Source organism: Aquila chrysaetos, chromosome 7 (genome assembly GCF_900496995.4).
Source record: "Aquila chrysaetos chrysaetos chromosome 7, bAquChr1.4, whole genome shotgun sequence".
NCBI classification, from domain to species: domain Eukaryota; kingdom Metazoa; phylum Chordata; class Aves; order Accipitriformes; family Accipitridae; genus Aquila; species Aquila chrysaetos.
Window position 1 is genome coordinate 9,259,960 of NC_044010.1, and position 24,018 is coordinate 9,283,977.

The 24,018-nt window shown below is 44.6% G+C and overlaps 1 protein-coding gene across 4 annotated transcripts in view; it reads left to right on the forward strand.

Moving 5' to 3' along the window:
- Window positions 1-813: 813 nt before the first annotated feature.
- The window catches only part of ZPLD1 (zona pellucida like domain containing 1), a 112,766-nt gene continuing 89,561 nt past the window's right edge, over window positions 814-24,018 (forward strand). For 3 of the 4 annotated variants that reach the window (XM_030020885.2, XM_030020886.2, XM_030020888.2), the window contains exons 1-2: window positions 816-1,351; window positions 1,706-1,808. The gene's annotated coding sequence lies outside the window, so the exon portion shown is untranslated. Of the gene's footprint in view, window positions 1,352-1,705; window positions 1,809-24,018 lie in introns of all 4 variants that reach the window. The other variant, XM_030020889.2, reaches the window with a different exon arrangement.

The window sequence follows — 24,018 nt, forward strand, 5'->3', positions numbered from 1 at the left end:
TTCTCACAGGGCAAGATGATAAAATCTTTTTTTCATAAGCCCTAGCTTACTAGCACAACCCCTGTCCCTGGGCATTGTGCCTTTTATTACTAAGACACACGGAGAAAATAATTGTCTCAAACCTCTCTTTCTCTTAGCCTGGGACTGCCGGTGCGGAATTAGTCAGGCTGGATAATAATCACCGTTGAAGTTCGCTTGCAGCTGGTGTTGCATAAAACACAGCCAGTGCTCTCCCTGAGCGAGCGAGCTCTGGCTGGGGACAGTCTCGGACACCCTTGAGGAGTCTCCTCCAAAATCCAGCTCTGACCGACACGGCCGTGCCGACCTGGCGGTCCCTGTGGATGGAGAAGACGTTGGCGGCGTTGAGGGCCATGGCCGTGGAGCCCGGGCGCTGCCGGTCCTCGCTTGCGCCAGGAGCGCCTCTCGCCTGCATCAGGCCGGGCGCCGGGGAGATGGGCTCGGCGGCGGGAGGCGCGGGTCCCCGCGGCCGGGGTGGACGCTGGACGCCGCCTCCTGTCTGCGCTTGGCCAAGGAAAAGGCTTGGCGTGTTGCCTCGCCACTTATGTCATTATTCCGGAGGAGACCGAGCTAGAGGCTTGGAAAACACCCTCCCGTTTTGGCGTGGCTCGTCTCTGTGCTGGGACTTCTCGACGTCACGGTGGGGGAATAAAAAACGAAAGCAAACTCCGAACCGCCGTCACTGCCGTCCAAAATAAACAGGGATGTGGGGGTGGCGATCCCGCGTGGTTTTTCGCTGCCTCCTCCAGTTGTGGCTGGGAGGGATGGATTAACCTCGCTCCTGCTGAGCTGCCCTGCCGACCCTGCCAGCCACAGGCACGAGGAAGGGACACGTCCCCCGGGGCTGGGCTCCCGCGCTGCCGCCTCGCTGTGCGAGGCTGTGCCGGCCGCCGGGCTCCCTGCGCTGTCCCCGAGGGCTCACCTGCTTAAACCCCAGGAAAAGCAGGGCAAGCCGCACGCTAAATCCCGCTCCGATCCTACCAAGGCCGTGCGGGGTCCTCTTCTCCCCCCACTTCGTGCTACCTGCGGGTGCCGCGACTCCTGCGCGCCCCGTCTCTCCTTCAGCCCTCTCCTGGGACGGCGGCGTAGCGCTCTATGGGGCACAAGGACGGTGCTACGAGTTTTATGATAAGATGGTGGTAACAGGGCCCAGCAGTCTTATCGGGCGGAGGTGTGTTACTCCCACAGCGTGTCCCACCCCAAGGAGTGACGGCTGTCTTTGCTCCGAGTGAATTGGGTGGCAGATCCAAACTGCCACCCTAAAATACTTCTCATCTGCGATCCCCTTCTGGAGCAAGAACTGGGCATGTTGCTGGTGACTGCCCAAAACGTGGTAAGTTTGTGCATCTGCCGTGAGTTTCCTGGCATCTAGCAATGCAGCAGTGGGGGGAGTTGCAGGTGCTCTGCCAGAGCCTCTGCGTGTCCCGAAATCCCAGAGGTGCCCACCCTGCCGGCACACAGCAGCTCGGACTGAGTCGTCCAGGCTGACCAGCGTGCTCTCTCACAGCTGAGATCTCCCAGGCAGAAACATGGCTGTTTGAGTGCTGTATCCCCAACATATTTTTTCTTCTTTTTTTCTTTTTTTTCTCTTTTTTTGGCAAAGGTACGTTACTATTTGAAACATAATGGGTTTAGGTATTGCATTGTCTGTTTTTTCTGCCTTATCTGGGTTATTCCATTTCCACAGGTCCAGATAACAAAAAGCTACTGATGGCAGCAGCTCTGTACATTGACATGAAAGACAGAGCCCAGAGGTGTTTGGGAGCCTAGAAGATGATGTACAAAGACAGGTAACCCCCAACACCCCAAATAACAAAGCTTTAGTTTAGGAAGATGTCTACTGAAGTCGTGGTTCATTGGTAAATGATTAACATTGTGAAACAAATGAGCGTGCAACTGAGAATAATGAAATACTTGAAGGAAATCTTAGAGTATGAGACAGCTGCAGGCAGCCAGGAGAGCAAAGTCCTGGGGGAAGAGCTCCCTTTTGTCTGGATTTTCACAGAAGACTGGACAAATGACTAGAGGAAGTATTAACAGTGCCAATGTGGCATCGTGTGTCGGTTGATTGATTCTCCTTGAAAGTTTATTTAAAAATAAATAAATAATGCCAATAAATAAATAGCGGGGAGCCATACAACTGTTAGATGGGCAGTGCTCTCCTCCTCTGAGCTGGCTTCCAGGAGAGCAGGCAAGATGACCCAACAGGGAATTTCCACTTCTGTGCTTTTAATGACCATGTCAATGTTTGAGCTGAACTGAAGAAATTCATACTGGAAGCAAAATCAAAGCGTTCTTGGCTTTTTGTCAACCACCGCTGCGTGTGCCTGCTTCCCTGTTCCCAGACCTTCCCCGGGTTTCGGGGTTTCACTGGCCAGGCTGCGCGAGGGGAGTCGTGGCAGGAGCTGGGTGGTGAGGAGCTGACGCGGGGATGGGGGGGTGCGGCAGAGAACCGGCCCCTGCGGCGCGCAGGGCACACCACGCAGCCGCCTGGCAGTGGCCGGGGAAAGCTTTGGCTCTCACACCGCCGGTGATTCACGCTGCTGAGAGGAAAGAGGCAGTGCGGGCAGATGTCCTGCTCCTGCTTACTGCGTGGCTGAGGTTTTAGAAAAGTGAATGGACCTTATGGGACAGGGAGTACTAGAAAATGCTTGCAGACGATGGCTTGTTCCAGTTAATACCAGAGCTTTTTAGTATCGGCGCAAGCATGAGCACTTAGTAGCATCAAACCTAAGATTAAAGAGTGGATTTAGCTGTCCTGTGCTAGGCCTTGTGCTTCTGCGCAGGTACTGATTAATATCAGTTTTCATGCTGGCTGACTCACAGCTCCTAAACGACCAATATATTGTGGGCTTGGTTATTGATTCCAGTATTCCTCTACCCACGCCTAGGATGTCCAAGCAGTAGTGTGGGAGCACATCTGGCCTCTCAGTATTATGCTTCTTGGGCCAGTTTTCTTGCAATTGGGCTAGAAAAACAAACTCCTTATTAGTAATGATTTTAGGCCTCGGTGTTTGGCAGGGTTATATACCCTTTCTCATTCACGTCCGTGTTTAGCTCTGGGCTTTGTCAGTGATGAGTGTGTATCCCACAATGCTATCATAATCCAGTATTTCTAACACCAACACACACAAAATCAGCAGTTGAGCTTCTGAAATTTTGAGACTGATTTGAACATAGATGTTTTTACACACTCAGGTTTCACTTGCCTTTGATTTTGATTCTTAAAAGACACCTGCTTTGAAGCACTTCTGAGCTCCAGGAACTTAATTTCATTTTAATGAGAGTCCAGATTGTCTTAATTGCATGATACTTGGCAGTGTTAAGAAAAATAGTAGAAATCATGAGACCTTTGATACTTGCCAGAGGTGTACTAGAACCTGTGGGTAATTTTTTTATGTGTCTTATTCTTCAGCCCAGTTTTCAGGTGTGGCTGGCTATTAATGCTTTCTAGTTAGTGGACATGAGCTTTAGTCATGAGTACCTTTGTTTTCTACATCTGATATGACAAACAGTTCCTGAAAGCTCTGTTTATTTTTTAAGGAAGATATGAAAAACTGATTTGTCATAGCTGATTGTCTCAGTATTTATCATTATGTTGTGTTTTAATCCCAGTTGGCAACTAAGCACCACACAGACACTCGCTCACTCCCCCCCCCCCGCCCCCGCAGTGGGATGGGAGACAGAATCTGAAGAGTAAAAGTGAGAAAACTTGTGGGTTGAGATAAAGACAGTTCAATAGGTAAAGCAAAAGCTGTGCATGCAAGCAAAGCAAAACAAGGAATTCACTCACCACTTCCCATCGACAGGCAGGTGTTCAGCCATCTCCAGGAAAGCAGAGCTCCATCGTGTGTAATGGTGATTTGGGAAGACAAAATAGCATAACCCCAAATATCCCCCCCCAACACCCCCTTCTTCTTCCTGCAGCTTTATATGCTGAGCATGACGCCATATGGTCTGGAATACCCCTTTGATCAGTCGGGGTCAGCTGTCCTGGCTGTGTCCCCTCCCAACTCCTTGTGCACCCCCAGCCTCCTCGCTGGTGGGGTGGGATGAGAAGCAGAAAAGGCCTTGACTCTGTGTAAGCGCTGCTCAGCAGTAACAAAAACATCTCAGCGTTATCAACACTGTTTCCAGCACAAATCCAAAACATAGCCCCATGCTAGCTACTACGGAGAAAATTAACTCTATCCCAGCCAAAACCAGCACACATTATGATGCTAAGCCCTATTAGCTCATTTAATGTGTGTGCATGAACACGTGTGTTTGTGGGTACACGTCACTGCTACCAGATTTCTCTTTCCCAAGCCACACTGATTGCTCTGACCATTAATTCAAAGCCCCAGAGATAGGAGAAGGCAGAAATGATAGTTCATCATGGACTACAGAGCTTGTGCTGTTTGAATTATAGCAGTATGTGTCAAGAAACAGGCTAATTTTTGGTTATACTCCCTTGGAGCTGGATTCTGTATCCACTGGAGTCAATGGGCTTGGTTTTGTTGACTCCAGCAAAACAGGATACAGCTTGTGGAGGCCAACCCACCTCCAGCCTAGACAAAATAGCACCATCTTTAATGGCACGAGATTCTTCTGGAGAGCTAAGTATTTCCAGGCTCTCTTTCCCATTATTCCATTGTTATTCCCATTTGCTAGTAAGTCACCAAAAAACTTTGCTGCTGCTTTAGATGAAGGGAGGTGAATGATGCCAGGTGGACCAGCTGGGCTTCATCAGGAGGGGGAGGCAGCAGTGGGGCTGAGGAAATTGGAAGAGGCTGTGGGTATTTGCATGAATGCTCTGCAGAACTGAGAATCACCTGTGAAGAGGAGTTAAGTGGCCCTGAAGCCCCTCCTTTGGGGATATAAAAGGCCTGGAAATAGGTTGCTTTATTTTTGCTTTTTTGTCTTGAGAGGCAGAACCGAGATAGAAAGATGTAAAGGGACCTGTCCCCTGTGGCCGAGAAGGTGCTTGTATGTTGATTCTTTTGTTGGCTCTGAGTGCAGGTGGTGACAAAAGTCAATGAAACCAAAAGCTATCCGTGAAACTAAAAGCTATGGTTGTTCTTCATTTCTGCAAGTGTTCTCCAGGAAGCAAGTGCCTTTTCTTGCTGATGCCGTGCTTGCTGATGTGTGTAACAATTCAGTAAGGTTTTGTTTTATTTTTCCTGAGTTTTTGTGAATAATTTGAGTCAACCTAACCACAATTTCTTTAATGCCCTTGTTTTTTCTAAGCCATCCATGAAGAGGTAAATGAATTTATATTAGTGTGTCTTCTAAAGGAATATTTGCTAATTAATTTGAGCTACCGCTACTGTTTGCCTGTACCCATTGAACTGTAGTAGCTATGAACAGAGATAACTGCTGTCACTAGGCAATTATGGTTTTATTTCCTTCTGACAAAGTCTTGATTTAAGAGGTGTTTGGAGCCTGGGCCTTGTTTTTCTTATAAAAAAGGGGTACTCTTAATATTCCTTAGTTAACACTTGGTAGGAGCCTAAGGAAGACAAAGCACTTTTGTAGTTGTGATTCAAGATAGTGAGTCAAGATAGTCAGTCTGTTAACTTATGGACAGGAGCATGAATGAGACTGACCACCAAAAGCCCTTTGATTTGCAGACTTGTTAGGTTCACAGATCTGCAAACAAATCTTTTAGGTCTAGGCATTGAATATCTGTGTAAGATAAACCTGTTTGAGTGCTGCTTGTCTCTAGTTATGAGGAAGTTTTGTGCCCCTCGTAAGCAGAAGAGGATTGATTTGGCTTTCTATTACCCTGTCTCCCATCAAATGCATGTAACCCTGGTATGCAAGACTTACCATAGCTTAAGAGAACAATTTTTGGTGCCTTTGCTTACAAAGGTGACTGTTCCTTCCCCTCTCCCAGGTGCTCCTCCTCCCTTCTCCAGTGTAAACTCTCCTGCTGCTGTTTGCTTGCCTGAGGCTTTCTACATTTTCCTATGAATATGATCTCAGCCTAAAATCCAAACCAAGATATAAACACAAGAGCAAGCGGCAGAACTGTTGGGTTTTTTTACCTGTGTTGTCTGTTTCTGGAGAAATCACCCTTGTGTTTAGCATCTTGTTTAAATTGCTGAGGTGTTCCCATGTCTTTGAAGGGTTACTCTGTGCTTGCCAGTGGTATGCTGCTCCTAATCATCTCCATTTATTGCTGACACATACTTGGCTCATTTTACCTGTCTGCGATCTGGAGATGGGGGCAGGAGGAGGAAGCATCTTGCTTGCTTAACCTGGGGATGGCAGGTAGCAGCGCAGAGCCCCGGCTGCCTCGGGGTGGGATGACGCTGTGGAAGAGGAGGGTTGCTAACCACAGCTCTCCTGTTAAAGCCCCTCTTGGGAGTAGCAGCGCACTGGCAGAAGGGTCTGGACACGCGTGTACCTGGCTGCCCAGCAGTGGGGAAAGGATGCTTTACCGCAAGGTGCGCTGGTGCCCTGTGCCAGCACTAGAGGGGAGGCTCCCCTGTGCCAGGCACCTGACGGCGGTGCCAGCATGAGCGCGGTGGCTGTACTGCTCGGGGAGCCCCTTGGTTTCCTTTGGTTCCTGGTCTCCCTCCCTCCTCACCTCTTCGTGGAGCCCAGGCTGGAAGTTGGCTGCACCACCCCGACCGATACTCATGAAAGAGTTGCCGTGCTGCGTACAGGAGCCGTTTGGGAGCGAGGGTGAGCCTGGGGCGTTGAAATGAGCACGCTTGTTGTTGCAACACCTCCTGCGCGGCCGTGGTTTCAGTTCTTGCACTCCTCCCCTCCTCACTGATGAACACCGTAGGAATGCGCCAAGCCAAAGTCTCTGGGTTTCTGTTTAAATTTTTGCTTTTCTTGACTCTGTGAATAAAAGAAGCTAAAGAGATGCACAATGTGCTGGGCTCCAAAATAAAGTGATGCTGTGCTGCTGGAGCATTTTCAGAAATGACCCATGGACTTCTAGGTTTTCCCAAGGGTCCAGTTAGAGGGAGCTCCTTCTCAGAGAGCAGGTACTCAGCTCCCACAACTTGTGTTCCTCTAAGATACATTCAGGAGAGCAGCAAAATCATTAGCTGCTCCCAAAAGCTTGGCCTAAGAATTTAAGGTATGCTGTCCAAGAGGAGATGAAAACTGAAAAGATAACTATATTGTGGTTCCTGATGAGGTCTGCTAGGCAGAACAGAAATACAAACAACAAAAGGTTAGTGGAAGGTCTCTTGAAAAAACAGGTGCAATTCATATGCTGTGCTCATTTTTTCTGGTGATGGCTTCCAAAATTATTCCAGTGCTGGCCTGATTTGTTACTAAGCTTTCAAAGTGGTAACATGAAATGCTACTGTGGTTTTTTTTTCCTGCCTTACAATTGGCTGACCTGTGATTTAAAGTCAAGTGAAGGCTGGGATTTCAAAATCTGGAAGGTATTTTTGTGCTTGTGAATGCCTTCAGCCATCCCTTCTAACTTAAATATTTGTCTTCTATAACTTGGCTGTAATGTTTTCTTGCCTCAGTCAACACCGTCATTGAAGTAATGGTGTTAAATTAGTCATGATCCTGTAACTTGCAGCAGGTTTTGTTCCCAAATGGGATGCTGTGTCAGCACAGAACATTGTTTGTTGTAGATTGCAGGGTTTGAGTCTTCTCACTCACTTTTTTTACTTTTTGAAAAATAAATAGCACAAGTTGGGATGCTTTCTAAACTAACAAAACTAAAGAAAGCAAACATAATTATTTGTAGGCTTCCAGCTCAAGGGGGTGAAGGTCAAAAACCTGCAGTTGAGAAAGGTTATTAATTAACGACTAGTTACCAGATTCTTCCCAATTTATGACTTCATGTATCATAACTCTTTCGGTAAAACATCCTTGCTGGTTGTAAACATGCTCACTGAGTAATCATACAGTATGTACAGCCAAAAAAAAAAAAAAAAAATGCTGAGAACTCAGCAGCTACAAATTAGTAGAGCCTGTTCCTGACTGGAGCAGGTCAGGAAAGTTATTCAGCAAAACAGTTTGTTGAAAGAAAGACTTCTCAGTTGTTTTAATAAAATACAGAGGAAGCCTCTTCTGTGCTGGAGAGGAGCCAGGTCTGCTGCAGTGTTCTCCCCGTGCTGGGAGCAGGGACTGGCTGCAGTGCTGGGGGCTGAAGGGCAGCCCTGCAGTTGGGTTGGAAATCAGCTGCATCCCTAGGGAGACGTCTTGCCTCTCCCTGAAAAGTGATGCCCTTTGTGGCTGAGCTCCAAGTTTGGGTGAGGGCTGCAGTGCCATAGCTGTGCTGAACTTACTATGAAATACTCTGGAGGCCCCAGGGGCTGCTTGGCAAGGTGGGGGCCCTCATGGGAAACCCCCAGCAGACTTGCAATGATGGCCACTTCTCTGTTGTTGTTGTTTGTTTGATTGTTTTTGTTTTTTTTTTTTTTTAAACAATGCTGTGCAGTTTGAACAGAAGACTAAACCTGAAAATGGCATGGAGACCATCTGCTTCCCTACTAGCCTTCAGACTTTAATGTTTTAACCACCCTTAATAATCAGGACATTATGGATATTTGTATTGTTTTCTAGCAGGAGGGGGAATGGAGAGGGAGAGAGGCAGGTATGAAAAGCAAGTATGGAGTTGGGAAGGTGAAGACTAAGAGCTGGACAAGGCCTTTTCTTTCTGCAGCAGCTGGAGAACTTTTTTGTGTAGGGAGGAACCCACAGTCCATCTTACTCTGATTTAACTGTATTTCAATAATAAATGCAATTTCATTATGAAAGGCTGAACCATTACTAGAAATCAGTGCTAATTAGGCAGTGGCCATTTTGCTTGTGGGAGGTTTGATCTCGGGCAGAATCCCCAAGGGATCAGGATCCTGCAGGAGGTGGATCTCCCTATCTCCCTGATCACCTCTCTGTCTCCCATCATCATGGCTAGTTGCAGTCACTAATAACCCCATAACTTGCCTGTAAGGCATTGCTTTCGCCATATGGATTAGAAGCTGAAGCGCAGCACAGACTAAATGACTTGCCCAAGGTCACACAGGAAGCCAGCGTCTGAGCCAAGAACTTCAAAACCAGTGTTTCTGAATCACAACTTTGACATCGCTGTACTAGCTTTGATTTGGTTGAGGTTGGGTCCCTGGGCAGAAGGAAAGAGTTTAAAAAACCCACAGAAAAACCCCAAACCCCCTGTTGATACTCTTTAGTGAGAAACAGTGCCTCCAATTCAAGTGTTTCTCTAATGCTCCGACCCTTTGTATCTCCCCAGCTGTCAGTTACCCTAAAAAGCCTTTCCCAGTGTGTTTCCTTTGTCACACTCCCCATGAATGCCCCTTCAGGGTCACAGAACCTTCTTGCTTGCTGCCTGGTGGGTTTTTCTTTATTTTCTTTTTCCTCTTGGTGGTGGTTTTTTTTTTTTTTCTATTTGTGTTGTTGGAGGGCAGGCGAAGGGAGGAACCTCAGAGGCAGCCAGCCAAGGGTGTGAGCAGTGCAGGGTTAAGTAATGGCTTTGCTGACTTGGATTCCCGTAATGCTGCCTACTCCTGCCCTGCCAGGAACAGCCAGCCCATCAGGCGGCAAGTTTTGAAAGTCAAAAAAGTCCAGGCCAGTAATCTATTGACCTGTACAGGGCTGCAGGAGAAAGCCTGTGCATTTATGTGTGTTCTCTGAGGGAACTTATTAATTAAGCATAATCATATTTAATTATGTAAGTAATAAGTGGCTGGGAGCTACAGGAGTCTGATGGAGCACACGCGAGAGGCTGAGGAGGCTGGTGTGCTCAGGGTGCGGGATGGAGAGAGGACCCCGCAAAGGGAGATCTGGGAGGCTGCAAGGGAGCTGCTGCCAGGGCTGCCCCGGGGCGGGATCCCTGGTAAGCGCTGCCTCCGCCACTCCTGTCATACCTGCTCAGTGAAGGGCATGATTTTCCCCTGCCTTTTTTGTCTACATCCCCTTTTATTTATTCCAGATCCAGCAGAGATGGACTACGTGGGTGGAGTTACGGATTTCTTGTAGTGCCCAAGCAAATCCTCTGTATTGGTTGGAGCTCTAAAGTGATCTGAAGAGGCTGAATACAACACTGATGTCCACAGGATCAGAAACTTTCTCTGATTTTCAGTAATTGCTTAAAAATGGATGTAACTCTAAATTTGCTCCATTTGGCCCTGCCCCCCAGTCTATCTCTTTAACTGATTAATGAAGCAAACCCCGAGACCTCATTTCTCCACTGGTTATTTCCTGCCCACTTTGAGTTCATCAATTTATCTGTGTCTCCTCCGTGTCACAATGTCAGAGAAGCTGTTCAAAGCCTAGTGCTCTGAAGTTGACTCTTCAAAGTAACAGCTTGATGGACATGGTGATGTTTAGGTATATTTTGAAGTCTTGTACCAAAAAAATCACATTAGGCTCTCAAGAATGACCTCTTTGTCAGAGGAAGCATTGCTTTATCTCAGGTGTGTTATTGCTGTGTGCTGCTTCATCTTGTTCAAGAGGAGCTGTTGTCCTGGAAATCTGCTAACAGCTGACAGAGATATGAAACATTAGTGGAGGGGCTGAGGGATCATGTGAGAGGGATGTGCAGGTTACCCAGAATCACAACAGAGTAAAGGCCTGCCTGACCTGTGTCAGGTTGTCTGTCTTCTGCAACCAGGCAGTCTTTAAGTTCTTCAGAAAGTAAAGAACATTTAACCTCTTTCCTTGAGCAAAGCTTAAAATTGTCTTGACTCTACTTATTGACTGAAATCCAGATGCTGTCCTTCTCCCATTTCTCATTAAACAGACTGTGACCTATTTATTCATGCTGTTTAACTCTCCTTTGACTAAGATGCTATACAGGTATAGTACTATTGATTTTTCCATGGTGTGGGAACTGTAGCCTAAATGTGCTCTTTCCTCAACAGCATATTTTTAAAAACCAAATTAACACCCTTCTGTCCCCTCTTTAAGTATTACCTAAAAGATCTGAATGCCAAATAGTTGTTACAGAAAGATTTTTGGAGAAAAGTAAAAGCTTGTCATGGACTTATTTTTTTACTTATCAGATCTGTTGTGACTTGTAGCACTTTTATTTGTGATAGAGTTGCAGTGATTGTTTTCCTTGACTGGGATTCTTTCAGAGGCTTTAACATTCAGTGTGTCTGTGTGCTTTTTTGCATGCTGTTGCTTGGCTTTAGGAAACTTGTGCTCTCAGTTTTTGGGTGTTAAAATGGGGCCACACTCACTGGGCTGATGCGAAGAGTGGGTGATTGCTTGTGAAGTGCTCTTGACCCATGTTTTGCTAGGGTGTGGGCCTTCGAACAAAATCTGGAGTGGGGCTGGGAAGAAGAGGGGACAGAGGTGGAGGTGCTCAGGGAGGCTCTCGGAGCTCCTTTCTCTGCTGGGGCAGACGTGAACTGCTGTGTCGCTAGTGAAGAGGGGTTCTTCTGGGCCTTTGGTGTCTTAGCTAGTCACACTGTTGACACATGGGTAAAGTAGCCTTGCTTAACTGCCCTATTTGAGGCAGTAATTCACCTTGTGGGGAATGTCTCTGAAATGACACCATGGTTTTAAACATCTGTTTTGCCTTTCTGTGGACTGCATGCATAGGCACATTGTCCATTCCTTCTTGGTGTGAAAGTCTTGGCGTGAAAGTGTGCAAGCTTGCCAGAATCCAGCCTTCTACATATACCGGACACAGTTGCTATGTAGCACTTGCAGAGACTATCACTGATCTTCATTTTTGCAGACTGACGTCAACCACCTCATACCAATAAAACCAGCAAGAATGGATTGCTGTTCTTGAGAACTGTTTGTTTTTACTTAATCCATTTTAAAAAAGCTAAAAATCTCTGTAATGAGGACTTTGATATTTCTCAGAAGAGGGAATAGAAAGGGGAGGGGCAAAATTGGCACAAGAGAAATGAGTTATACTCTCGGTTCAAACACTAGCTGGAGCTTGCTTTGGCTTTAGTTATGTAGAAAGAGCTCCACTCAGTGGTGGAGCAAACTTCTTGGCTGTTACTTGTGATGGCTTGGTCCTGGGCTAAAAAGAAGTCAACTGTAGCAGCTATTCCAAAAGATGGTGTGAGTGCCTTACTGGGACATTCTGTGTTCAGTGCAGGACCACTTGTTTCCTTACTAAGTAAACTCAAAAATATTTAATGGTTTACTAATTTCATGCATGGAAGCTAGTGCATATATTGGGTTAGAGAAAGCAGATTTTTATGGATGTGAATAGAGTAGGTCTAGAAGGTCTTCGGAAGAGTTTGCTATCTGGCTCACTAAACATGTGTGGCTGATATGGCTGATGCACACAGCATGCTTTATTCCCACTATGATTAAAAAAAAAAAATTCCAGCTTTGACCAAGCAGTGACCAACATCTTCTTTCTTTTTCCTGACTAAGTCAGCACTTCTGTTTCCTCATTTGCTGTCCACAGGGAACAGGCCCCTCTGCGTATGTTATAGAATCACAGAATGTTTTGGGTCGGAAGGGACCTTAAAGATCATCTAGTTCCAAGCCCCCTGCCATGGGCATGGACACCTTCCACTAGACCAGGCTGCTCAAAGCCCCATCCAACCTGGCCCTGAACACTGCCAGGGATGGGGCATCCACAGCCTCTCTGGGCAACTTGTTCCAGTGCCTCACCACCCTCACAGTGAAGAATTTCTTCTTAATATCTAATCTGAACCTACCCTCTTTCAGTTTAAAGCCAGTACCCTTTATTCTATCACTAGATGCCCTTGTAAAAAGTCCTTCTCTGGCTTTTCTGTAGGCCCCCTTTAGGTGCTGGAAGGCTGCTATAAGGTGTCCCCGGAGCCTTCTCTTCTCCAGGCTGAACAACCCCAAGAATCTTCATCAATGATTGTTTGGAGGCCCACCTAACAGTTAAATATTGTGGGCTTATCCATGGCCATGTCCTTCAGAGAGAGATCGTAGTTCATGAATTGCTGTGTCATACATATAGTGCAGGACGAGGCTTACCGAGTTACAGGTGTGAGGGGGCCATGTGTGCAGAGATGTCTTGGCTGGCTTTGCATGAGTCGGTGCTGGCCCCGGCGGCACTGTCGTCGCATCGGCAAGGCACTGCTGCGGTGTGGGTCTACATGCGTGAGGCTGGATGGCTTTCAGACCCCCGCCAGGCGTGAGCCATGTGGATGCCTGGGGCCATCTTGGCTCAGGGGTCTCTTCATGCCGCTCTTGACCAAGTGGTGACAGGGCTGTTTCTAGAAACAAGAAATGCTTTGTGCCCACATAAAAATGGTTACATCTTGATGTGTCGTCCTTGTTACATCCCTGGGCTACTCCACTGCTGTTGACTGTGAACAAAGTCCTTGGTTGTCTCAGTCTCTGAGGCTGGCAGCTTGCCTGCTGTCTGGGTAGGAGGGTGTAGGAGCAAGTGGTGTGCATATAGGATGCTGTGATAGTATGGCCCCAGGGTATCCTGCTCCTTTTTGGGGCCCTTGGGACAGCAAATCTGGCTACACGACCACAGCAGCCAGCACAGCCACAAAAATGGTGGAGATACATCTTGTAAATGATAGAAACAAATTCTATCTGAGCCTGAAATAACTGGGTCATGCTTCAGGATTTTCAAGTCACGATTTGAAACTGATTGGATTTACTGCCAGTCACAAGAATTGATTCTGGCAGGAATAATCAATACTGTCTCTTAATTGTCTTGAACGCTGTCAAGACATTCATGCCTGAACAGACACATTCCCTGTGTTAACACATGATATGCAAAATGCTTCAGTGCTGGATGAAGATGCTGAGGGACCTAAAAAGACAAATCAATGTGTGCTTGCTCAACCATGATGAGAATATTATCCGATTTTAGTTCTGGAGTGAAAAAACACCCTTCTCAGTGGCATATGAGCTTGTCAGTCCAGGTAGCTCTAGGCAGAGCAGATGTGCTGTGTGCATGGTTGTGCTGTCTAGCACATGTTGGGGGGGGAAACTGGTGGCACATTGTGGCCTGGGTATTCTGGGAGAGATGGAACCCTTTTAAATGTGGGGCCTCATGTAACTGTGCTCATCTGTTTAAACCTGCCCTGTCCATGTGTTCTATGCAAGTTGGTCATAGAGAACTCACTTGAAGGTCAAGATTGGAAACTCTTCTGAGCAAGTATCTCCATTAATGCCATGGTGAGCATACCTGAACAGCTGTACTGGCTTGTCTGCACCCTGTTCTGTCTTCAAGAGTGGCCATAAAAATGGGCACCCTGGTGGCAGGAGGAGCGAGGCAAGTATATATGCTACTGGTCCCCAATACTCTTGTAAGGGGTTGTCCACGATAACCTGACTTACTGAAAGTCATGCAGGAATTTCTGTTGTGCACTTATTAAGGGTTTTTATGGTCTTATCGTCATGTGGCTTTTCTGTCTTCTCTGCAGTCACAGGGAACTCCCCATGAATCAAAGTTTTAAACAGCACATAACCTCTGTGAACGATGCTGTGTTTCCCACTTCCCTTCTCCCTCACTTTTGTGATCCCCAACCCTTAGAGTTGGGCTGGCTGTGACAGGATGCTCAGCTCCTGGCTCTGATACAGGGTGGCCACCGGCTGTACAAGGAGCTCGGTCAAGCCCACTGTTGCTTTGCAGATGGTGCACAGTGCCTTGCAGACGGGCTTTGGGCAGGATAAAGCGGAAAACTCTGCTCTTAGACATTGCTACTGCTCTGCATTATGGATCTGGGACCTCACTGTGCTAAGTGATGTACAAACAAAACACGGTCCCATCTCCTGGCACCCTGTAAGCTGAATGAATGCTGGCAGTAGCTCACACAGGAGTCCAAACAGACATATATACATTCCTCTGGCTTTACTAGCAAAGATTTGCCAGGTGACTTATGAAAGCAAAGTAGTTTCCAGAGATTCTGCAAAGCTGCTTTGGCAGATTGTGTTTTATCAGGCATCTTTGCCAGGAAACTGAAGCAATACCATGATATGGTAAGGGACGCTTAACTCTCTTCCAGTGCCAGTGTAGTTGTGTTTTATGAACAAATAATCAGCTAACACATAGCTCTATGAAAACATACACATTTAATAAATGCTTGTGTGTAATAACAGATACTTGTCATAAGCTTAAGCATAACAATATATAGCTATCTGGACCAGAAAAATTGTTAGAAAACCACTTCAATTCCATTTCAAGTATTCTCCATTTCAATGCTATTGAAAGCCATAGTGTAGCCAAGATATTAATATTTGTAATAACTAGGTTTTAGAGATGAGGAAAAATCTCAGTTGTACACTGAAACTTTTGTTATTTCCCCAATTTCCTCTTGAAGTAAGAGTGAACCCCTTAGTACTGAAGATCAGCATTTCTTCAGCTTGTGGAGTTTTATCCAGCATCCAGTGAAGACTAGAAATTCTGCATTTAGCTCCTTTTTTTGAGGACTAGATTGGAGAATTAAAAGAAAAACAGAGGTGCCGAGCTATATATGTTTCACCAGTTGAGGTTAGTATGATGAACAAAATTACCTGAAATTTCTTGCACTACTTTGCACTTTCGTGACATTTAGAATAACTGAAGATTCATATTGCAAGGTGTAACTGAATTTCAGTTCCTGCGAAGAATAGGAGTGTTATAACTTTTTTTTGTATTGTGGCTTTTAATCAAATTTGCTTTTTTCTGACAAAAGCATACAACTTTTCAAAGACATTCACATTAAGATAGGCTCTCTGCTCTCTTCTTCATTGCCTGAGTAAAAGGCAGATGCTAACACTTGTGTATTATGATCTATACACTAATGCAACTTCTAATGCAAACGCCCTTTCTTTCCTGACTCAACCAGCAGCTTCCTTTATGTGGTACTAAGTGCTAGACAATGAGCTCCAAGTGATTGTAATACTCTTCAGACATTTCAATTATGTCCCTTTTTCAGATTTCTTCTGTGGAACAGGATCATCTAGCTTGCTTGAACAACCATCCTCCTCCCTCTGACAACATTTAAATGTTTTCTTAAAAGATGAAGTTGTTTCAAACATTCTAAATCTTGAACCAAGACTGTCTGGGTAAATCAAATAGCAGAGATGCCTTATTTGTAGTGAAGTGAATAAAGCTGTGATGGATTCTTGTATTGTGAACAAACTGATGGTCTTCCCATCATCTCCTGGAAGTGCCCTGATTTCACAGCATACACCTCTGGGGCAGAAGGTATTTAGCATGTTAAAGTTGAGTGTTAGTTGTGTTTTTAACTTGAAAAAAATGTTTGAGGAAGAGCCAACGGGTGTACTCTGGTATGAAGGAATGATGAGCAGCAGCCAAGTAACGTGGAGGTCCTTTGGCTTTGGTGCCTGACTTTCTGACATAACAGTACATTGGGGTTCTCTGGTAGATGTGGGATCTGCCTCCAGGGCAGATGCAGCTCATCTATAGGAAAACACACTTGCATTAAATTAGGCATGCTAGATTGTTGGGGTTTTTTTGTTTTTTGGTTTTTTTTTTTTTGAGAGATGGTGAGGCTTCCCAAAACACTAGGTGAAGCTGAAGTCAACAGATAGTCTGGCACTTTGGCACCCGGGGCCTCCCAGGACTGTCATTCAGTCCCCGCTGAAAGCTGTTGCCAGTGGGTTGATGGTCAGGACATGGACATCACTCCTGCTCTCATCAGTCTGGCTGACAGAGGTAGGAGCAGCTGTGCTGCCGTACCCCACCAGTGCCAGGGGGGCAGCTAGGGAAGGGCCCTGGTGGTGAGCAGCACCCAGGCTTGGCCCTCTCCTGCCTCATGTCACTTAACCCAGCTCTTCCACCTCGTCATATGTTCAACTTTTGTGGAATGGACTCTGCCCAAAGAGCTCTGACCGTCTGTAAAGGTCCTATCGGAATTCATATTGATCATGTTGCCCTAATACAGGCTTATCCCACTGTGTAGAAAGAATAGTGGTTTTTAATTGAAGAAATTGAAAATAATGTGGTGTTTGCATTTTCAAAGGTGTAGCAAGCATGGGTTGTGGTATTATGGCAATCAGTGTTGTAACTGGTCATTACTGGTGGCAACACTGAATGAGAACCAGCTGGGTTGAGGATTTGTCTCTTCCACCAAGGCAGGTGCCTTTTGCACTTGCGTGATGAGCTAACAGATTGGGCATGCTGGAGACTGCTGTTGGTTAGCTCTATCTAGCATCTTCCTCTTTGAAACAGCCTCTTTCATCATGGCACCAGGGCACATACTGAGGAAATAAAACAGAGATAATTGTATCTCACATAGCTGTATGCTCACCCTCCTGTTGCTGTGATGGGAATTTGAATGCACATTTGAAATCTACATTGACACAATGCCCCAGAGTTTGGGGCCGCAGGGATCGTGTTCTGTTGTGCCAGGCTGCGAGGCTTGAGATCAGCATGGCTGTAAGCAATTGAAAATACTTTACTTGGTTATGAGGAGAGATAAATGCTGGGGTCGTATGGCAGGTCCAACTGAATAAGGGCTCCAGCTAATCTCTGCTGAAGACTTTCAGAGGGAAATATTTCTGCTTGTGCGAGATGGCTGGTACTTGATATGCCAGACTTGGGTGCTGTGTATTTATCCTCTAAATCACGTGACACTTGAAATGCTGCTGTTCTTTGATTACTGATTCTCTAGTGTTTCTTCCTGGAAAGAGCAGGTGTGGGTGTACTGCTGTTCTGTTTCAGTATGCCATGGTGAGATGTGAAGGTAGGCAAAGCAAGGCCCTGTTGGTGGGTGAGGGATGGGAGACAAGTATGGTTCTGTCTGGAGTTCAAGTGACAGCTCAGACCCTGGAGGGAGGTTTTATGTGGGTAGGGCAAGCTGGTCTGCCAAGCAACGGGTATCTCAAATGCACTTATAAAAAGAAAAGTAAGATAGAACTCTTCCACCTAGAAATTGTATGTGTAAAAGTGTGGCATGTGCACATATAATTTGCTTTTGGGGCAAAAAATCTTTAACTGCTGGGTATTGCTGTAAAAGACAGCTAAGTGTCTGGTCTTTTTCATTTTTATAAAAGAAAAAAAAAACCTTAAGTCCTCTGATCACAAGTGTAACAAGCCCTCCTGAATTCTTCAGGTCACGGTCTCAGAGCAGGGAGACCAAATTGCTGGTGCTGAAAGACTGAGCCCAGCCAGCAGGCTAGTGAAGCAGAATTCTGCGCTGGTTGTTACCCAGGCAGCCCACTGACTCCTGAAAACACCATACAGCGTATGCAATTGCATCTGCTGAATTGTGAATAGAAGGCCTGCCGATCACACTTCCTACTTGGCTTTTCTAAATGCTTTGATCATGGCTGGAGCTTTTCCTGATATTCCTTTGTCACTATTTCTCTCTTGCTCTTTCTGAAGGTTTTCAAAACAGAAGGAAAAACTATGGAAGTGTGTTTACATCTCAGACAAATGGAACATCTCCTGGAAGGGCGCAAGAATATATTTTTGATGTTCTTGCAAAGATAGCTTTGAAGGGAGGAATACAGTGGTGGGGAGGGACCCTATATTTTGGAGGAATAAACATCTTTATTCTCTTCTCTCCTGTGATCCAGATCAAAATTTGTAATGGCCTTCAGTAACATACTGAACATTCAATCAGACTTATGCTAAAAGCAAACTTGAGCGATGAGGTGGCAATGCTACCACTCTGGGATTTCCTTGTATGTAAAAGCAGAAGGTTTGAGCTGATGCTTGTTATGTAAAGCAGAAAGGAGAAACAAGCTGTGGAGTGGGTGGGAGCTGCAATATGGCTAAGCACAGGCTTGCTGGGACACTGTACTTGAAATATAAAAAGGGGGGGGCTTTGTGCTCTTCATGGGGTAAAAAAGCTGGATGAAAAGGTTGTGGCAAAATGAGAAGTGGGAAGGTAGATGTGTGCATGCTAAAGAAAATAAAAGAAAAAAGCCCTTATTAGAATTAAAAAGAAACTAATACATGCTGGTTGGGACTGGAGTCTTCTCCCATTTCCCAGACAATGCTGGCATCATGTGGCCACTTAATTTAGCTTGCCTTGCACTAAAATATTTCTGAAAAACCTTTGTTCTTTCTCAGCATCTTTCTGCTTGGAATCTGCCCCCCCCCCCCCCCCAAAAAAAAAACCCACCCAAAAAAACCAAAAACCCAAAACAAACAAACAAACCAAAAAAAACCCCAACCAACCAAACCCTCACAAACACCACTAACTCTGCTGCTGGATACCCTGGGACACTACCTCCATTTTATAGAAGACATAAGGAGCCTTAATTAGTAGTGTGGGGTCTTTTACTTTGTGACCAGACATCATTGATCATATTTTTCAAATGATCAGATTGCTGCTTTTAACGTGCAGAAAAGTTTTTAGCTGTGCTTTGCTTTTGAATCTGAGAGGAGGAAATTGCCACTTGCATGGCAGGCTGTGGTGGGAGTGTTTTCCCACTGTGGAGATGTGGTTGTAAGGAGGGGGAGCAATGTTAGGGGACAGTGGGTTTGCAGGGAGGGAAAAGAAACTCTAAGACAGCAATTTGTCCTAGAGAGGAGGAGTGTGGGCTACAAGAGGAGTGGCGAAGCTCTTTTTGGAAAGAGCTGGAAGGGGAGAGATTGTGCAGTGGCCAGGAAGATAGCCACACAAGGAACAGGAGTGGGAACAAGGAGGAAAGGAGCTGTGCTTTTCATGGGTAGTCTGCAAAGGAGCAGCGTCCTGTTAGAGACCTTAAAAGAGACTTCAGTGGCTGCTGGGCTATCTAGAAGAAAACTGCATATCACTCTGAGTTTAGCTGATTAATTTAATAAACCAGGCTGTAGAAAATAAGGGTATTTTTTCAGCAATACTACTGGTATTCTGGAAGAATGGAAACCTGGGTAGAGATAGTATCTAACACTAGTTGAAGTGGGATCCTGTTACACAGACAGATTTAAAGAATTTTGCAGAAATGCCCCTGAAGCTCAAGTAAATAAAGCCTAGGTAGTGTAGCTTTAATCAATGATACTAATAGCTTATTAACATCCATCTGAAATAACCTGCCAAGAACAGAATCTGTTCAGGGGAGTTCCTCTTTGAAGTTCTGTACATCCAGATAAAATGGAAAACTTGGCAAGAAACATAAAACAGTCAAAAAGAGGGTATTCATCCCAGCCGCGTTTCAGATTGTGAAAGAGCCTTCTTAAACATTAAGGCAGAGCATGTGTATAATTGCACACTTGCACAAACATACAGAGGAGCTGTGCATACTTGTACACATTTCTGTACATACAAACACTTGTGTATATGCATAGACGCATGCCTTTCTGCAAAGACTGTCTACAGTTTTAAAAAAATCTCACAGGTGCAAAAGGGGGGAAGTATAAAATGTAAAATGAATGATAAAACTTTTAAACTTTCTTCAAAACTTGTAAAACCAAATAAGTCTCAGGTCTCTGGATACTAGATATCAGCAAGCGGGAAGTCAATTAGTAGGAAACACACGTGTTGTTCTAAAGTACGCAGTGCTAGCTGTGTAAATGCAGACATGTGTTTAAATATTGGTAATAATTATGGATCTGATTTTATAGCTTTTATAAACTTTTTATGTGTTTAGGTGACAGGGAACCTTTAATCCAACTCCGTGTCTTGTTCACATTGGTTGTTCTTGGTTAAAATGTCTAGCCTGGATCATGTCAAAGCTTTGGCAGGAAATAAGGTACAAAATTCCATAATAATGAGATACTTGGGCACCTGCATTGCATAGTAGAAAATAGATACTTAAATGTTTTTGCATCTAAGTGAAAATCCAAAGCAGATCACTAAATTCCTTTTCCATTATCACTTAGATTCCTAAGTGCAGTTTCCTGGGAAAGCTTTCTATCTCTAGAGCAGATCCAGCAAAATCAGACTGGTTGAAGTTAATACTGCAGAGACACAAATGTAGGCCCTTTGCCTTTCTATGGTAGAATCTTTCCTAAAGCTTCTATCCAAAAAGGAGATACTTTTATTTCTTTGGCTATATATGTTTAAATATAAAATTAATATATGCACATACCTACTGTGTGAGGTCTGCTAGACCATTTGTTCTCAAAGACTGCTTTTTTTCACACTGGTTCTTAGAAATGCATTGATAAAAAGGAGGAAAAAGTACTGTGTGTGCTGTTTGATAGGTGTTCTTCTAATGTAGTTTTAAACAGGAGGCTGCCTGCATCATTAAAAGTTCTTGGGTTGGATACTCATTAAACTCTCATTGCCATTACCTAGAGAGTTCACTGCTGGAATAGGACTTGATAAAAAGCTATTAAAGAAATATTTCTTTTCCTGAGTGTTTTGGAAGGTGATGAATGGGTGGAAAAGGAAAATGAGGAAGTAGATAATGTGACTGAAGAGAAGAGAACAGGTTCTTCTGCTTAACTGGGGAGTAAGGGAAAAGGTGAGACTTTTGGTAGGTTACTCTTTCTCTAATTGTAGTTCTGCCTTCTCATTTCTCCTGGCTGGAAGAATGAGAAGTTCTTTCTTTAATACATGTTTTTAGAGGCTTTTGCATAGCTCTATGGGTGAAGGATGGGACCTGTCATTAGTGATGATCTTAATAATATTGGGCTGTGAGGGCAGATAATCTTCCTGATGCCTAGGCACTTTTACCAGAGCCACAGAGAACAAGCATTGGCAGATAGAAGTGAAGCGCTTCTTTACGCGGCAAACAGGGTCTACATCTTTTGCTGCCACAGGACAAAACTTACTTTGGATGTGAGAGAAAAATAACGTGCTGGTTGATTTTTTTCTAAACTGTTACTTCACCCTTTCATTCTGGTTTCTCAATGGAATTGGTTATAGCAAGTAATAGCTAGTTACCACTAAACATGCTAGCAAGGCATATTCCATGCTCTCTGGAACGTTGTCTATGAATCTGATGCATTGCAAGAAGGACTGGGATATCAAATGCAATGTAAGAGACATTTAAAATGTGAAGCAATATGCATATGCTGGAAATTGAAGACACTAAAGTGTTTACTGTAGTTGAGCTCAAGCCTAAATCTATCTTCAGGGAAAGAGGGAAACTCTTAAGTTAAATATTTTTTTTTTTTTTTTTTTTTCCCCCAGGAGAAGGAAGGAGAAGAGAAGGCCTACTTAGACAATTCAGATCTTGGTTTCCTACCTAATTTATTAAAGACTAAAAGCTTTAGAGTGTGTGTCTCCAAGTATCTTTGGTGACAGAACTCATGTATAGGGAAGTTTCAGCCCTGTTTTGGGGATGAGAAATGGAAGTAGAGTACAGACTGAGTAATTGGTTCAAATGCCCCAGGGAAAGTTTATGACTTAACTGGAAATGACGTCAAATTCCCCTGTTAACTAAACTAGTCTTTCTTTAAACTTCTAAAGAGGTCAGCACTCTGGTCATGGTAGGATAGTGAAGTTGCTCTTGCTACGAAAAAAAAAAAGAAATCAGGACTGGCAAGACCACATTGGTGCAGGAATTGGTGGGTTTTACTTTTGGGGGAAGAATGGTTAAAGCATAAGCACTTCAAGATCAAAGTGCTCTTTAAAGATCCCTTTACAGCTATTAAATTCAGGCTGCATATCCCTACTTTCCTGGGTGGTACCAGCTACAACCCAGTTCCAGGATATGCAGGGAGGAATGCAGTGTTGAGTTAAGTGTGATGAGAATGTAACAGCCCTGATCCAATACTTATGAGGATCAACAGGAATGAGGATCGCACTTGACTCAGGTGGCACTATGCTGGCAGAATTGTATATTCTGGGAAGGAGACAGGGTATAGTGGGATACTACCTCAGCTCTTGAATGTGGGGAAGGAAAGGAGTGTTGAGGAAACTGATCTTCAGCAGCCATTTGGACAGCTTCTAGGTTTTACATCTCATATGGAAGGTGGAGACTGGCAGAGCCACAGGGCCTGTCTCTTCATTGCATGGGTCCAGAGCAGAAGAGCAAGCAGATGTTGGGGCTTGGGCCAGTTGCTTTCTGGTAGTCCTTCTGGCTGCCTTGCTACAGGCATAACTCTGGCCTTATCAGGCACGTCTTGTCTGTGGGACTGGAGACTGAAGACCAAGCTTGCAGAGCCACTCTGTAGAATGTAAAAAATGTACCTACCTGAGGGAAAGAGTGGGGGAACTATGCCTTAGTGGTAAGGCTTGAGAATAATTGAAAACAGGTAATAGAAAGGGTAACAGTCGTCTTATGGATCCTAGCTATGCACTGACTTAGTGCTGTTGGAAAGCAATTGGAGGGAGAGTTTACTATGTAAAAAAAAACAACAACAACAACAACAAGAAAAAACAACAAAAAAAACCCAAAAACCCAACAGACTGGTTTGGTGGTGGAGGCACACAGGATTCTGCCTGCTTAAGACATCCTTTCTGCTCTTTCCTTAGCCACTAGCTGTCTTTCCATCTCACTCCCACCTGGTAATATTTTTTTTTTACTTTCCTTTTGTGTCCTTGCCATATTAGATGAGAGGCCGTTTTCATGGCAGGTGCTCTTTTGAGAAAGTGACCATGAGCTTTGTAGGCAGTGTTCCTTGTTCCCATCACAATTGCTCTGCTGTAATCTGGCTTGTGAAACTGAATTTAAGTTTGCTGCTGTTGTTCCCCTCCAGATATTTATCATAAGGTACATCGAGGCTGTCATGGGCTTTTTAAACTTACGAGGTTGAGTGGGTAATTGTATTAAATGAAGGCATGAGATGTGGAACTCTTTCAGCCTCCCTAAAAGAAATCTGGAAATTTTGCATCTAACGTTTTCCTTGGTGAGCTTGAGTTCTCTGTAATTTATAGATCAATCAATTCAACCCTTCCAACATTTTTAATGAGAAAACTACCCATAATCTATAGCAATAGCTTCAACATAGTGTATCTTACCCAGGTAATAAAAACATGCTACAAGATTTTAATCTAGTATTGTGGAATACTCTTGGGTATTTTTTTAAATTAACATAAGGGCTGACTGCTGGAAGATACTCCATGAAAACAAATTATATTATTAATCAAACCAAAGCACAGAATTCTCCACATAGTGGTTTTAAAATGCCCAAGATGGTCTTTAATTGAAATGTTACAGAAGATAACAGAATGAGAAACTGTGTATTTGGTGCTTAATTAATCTGACAATGTATGTTCAACAGTTTATTATTAGATGGTGGGACCAAAATGCAACTATGTAAGGTGTTGCCAACAC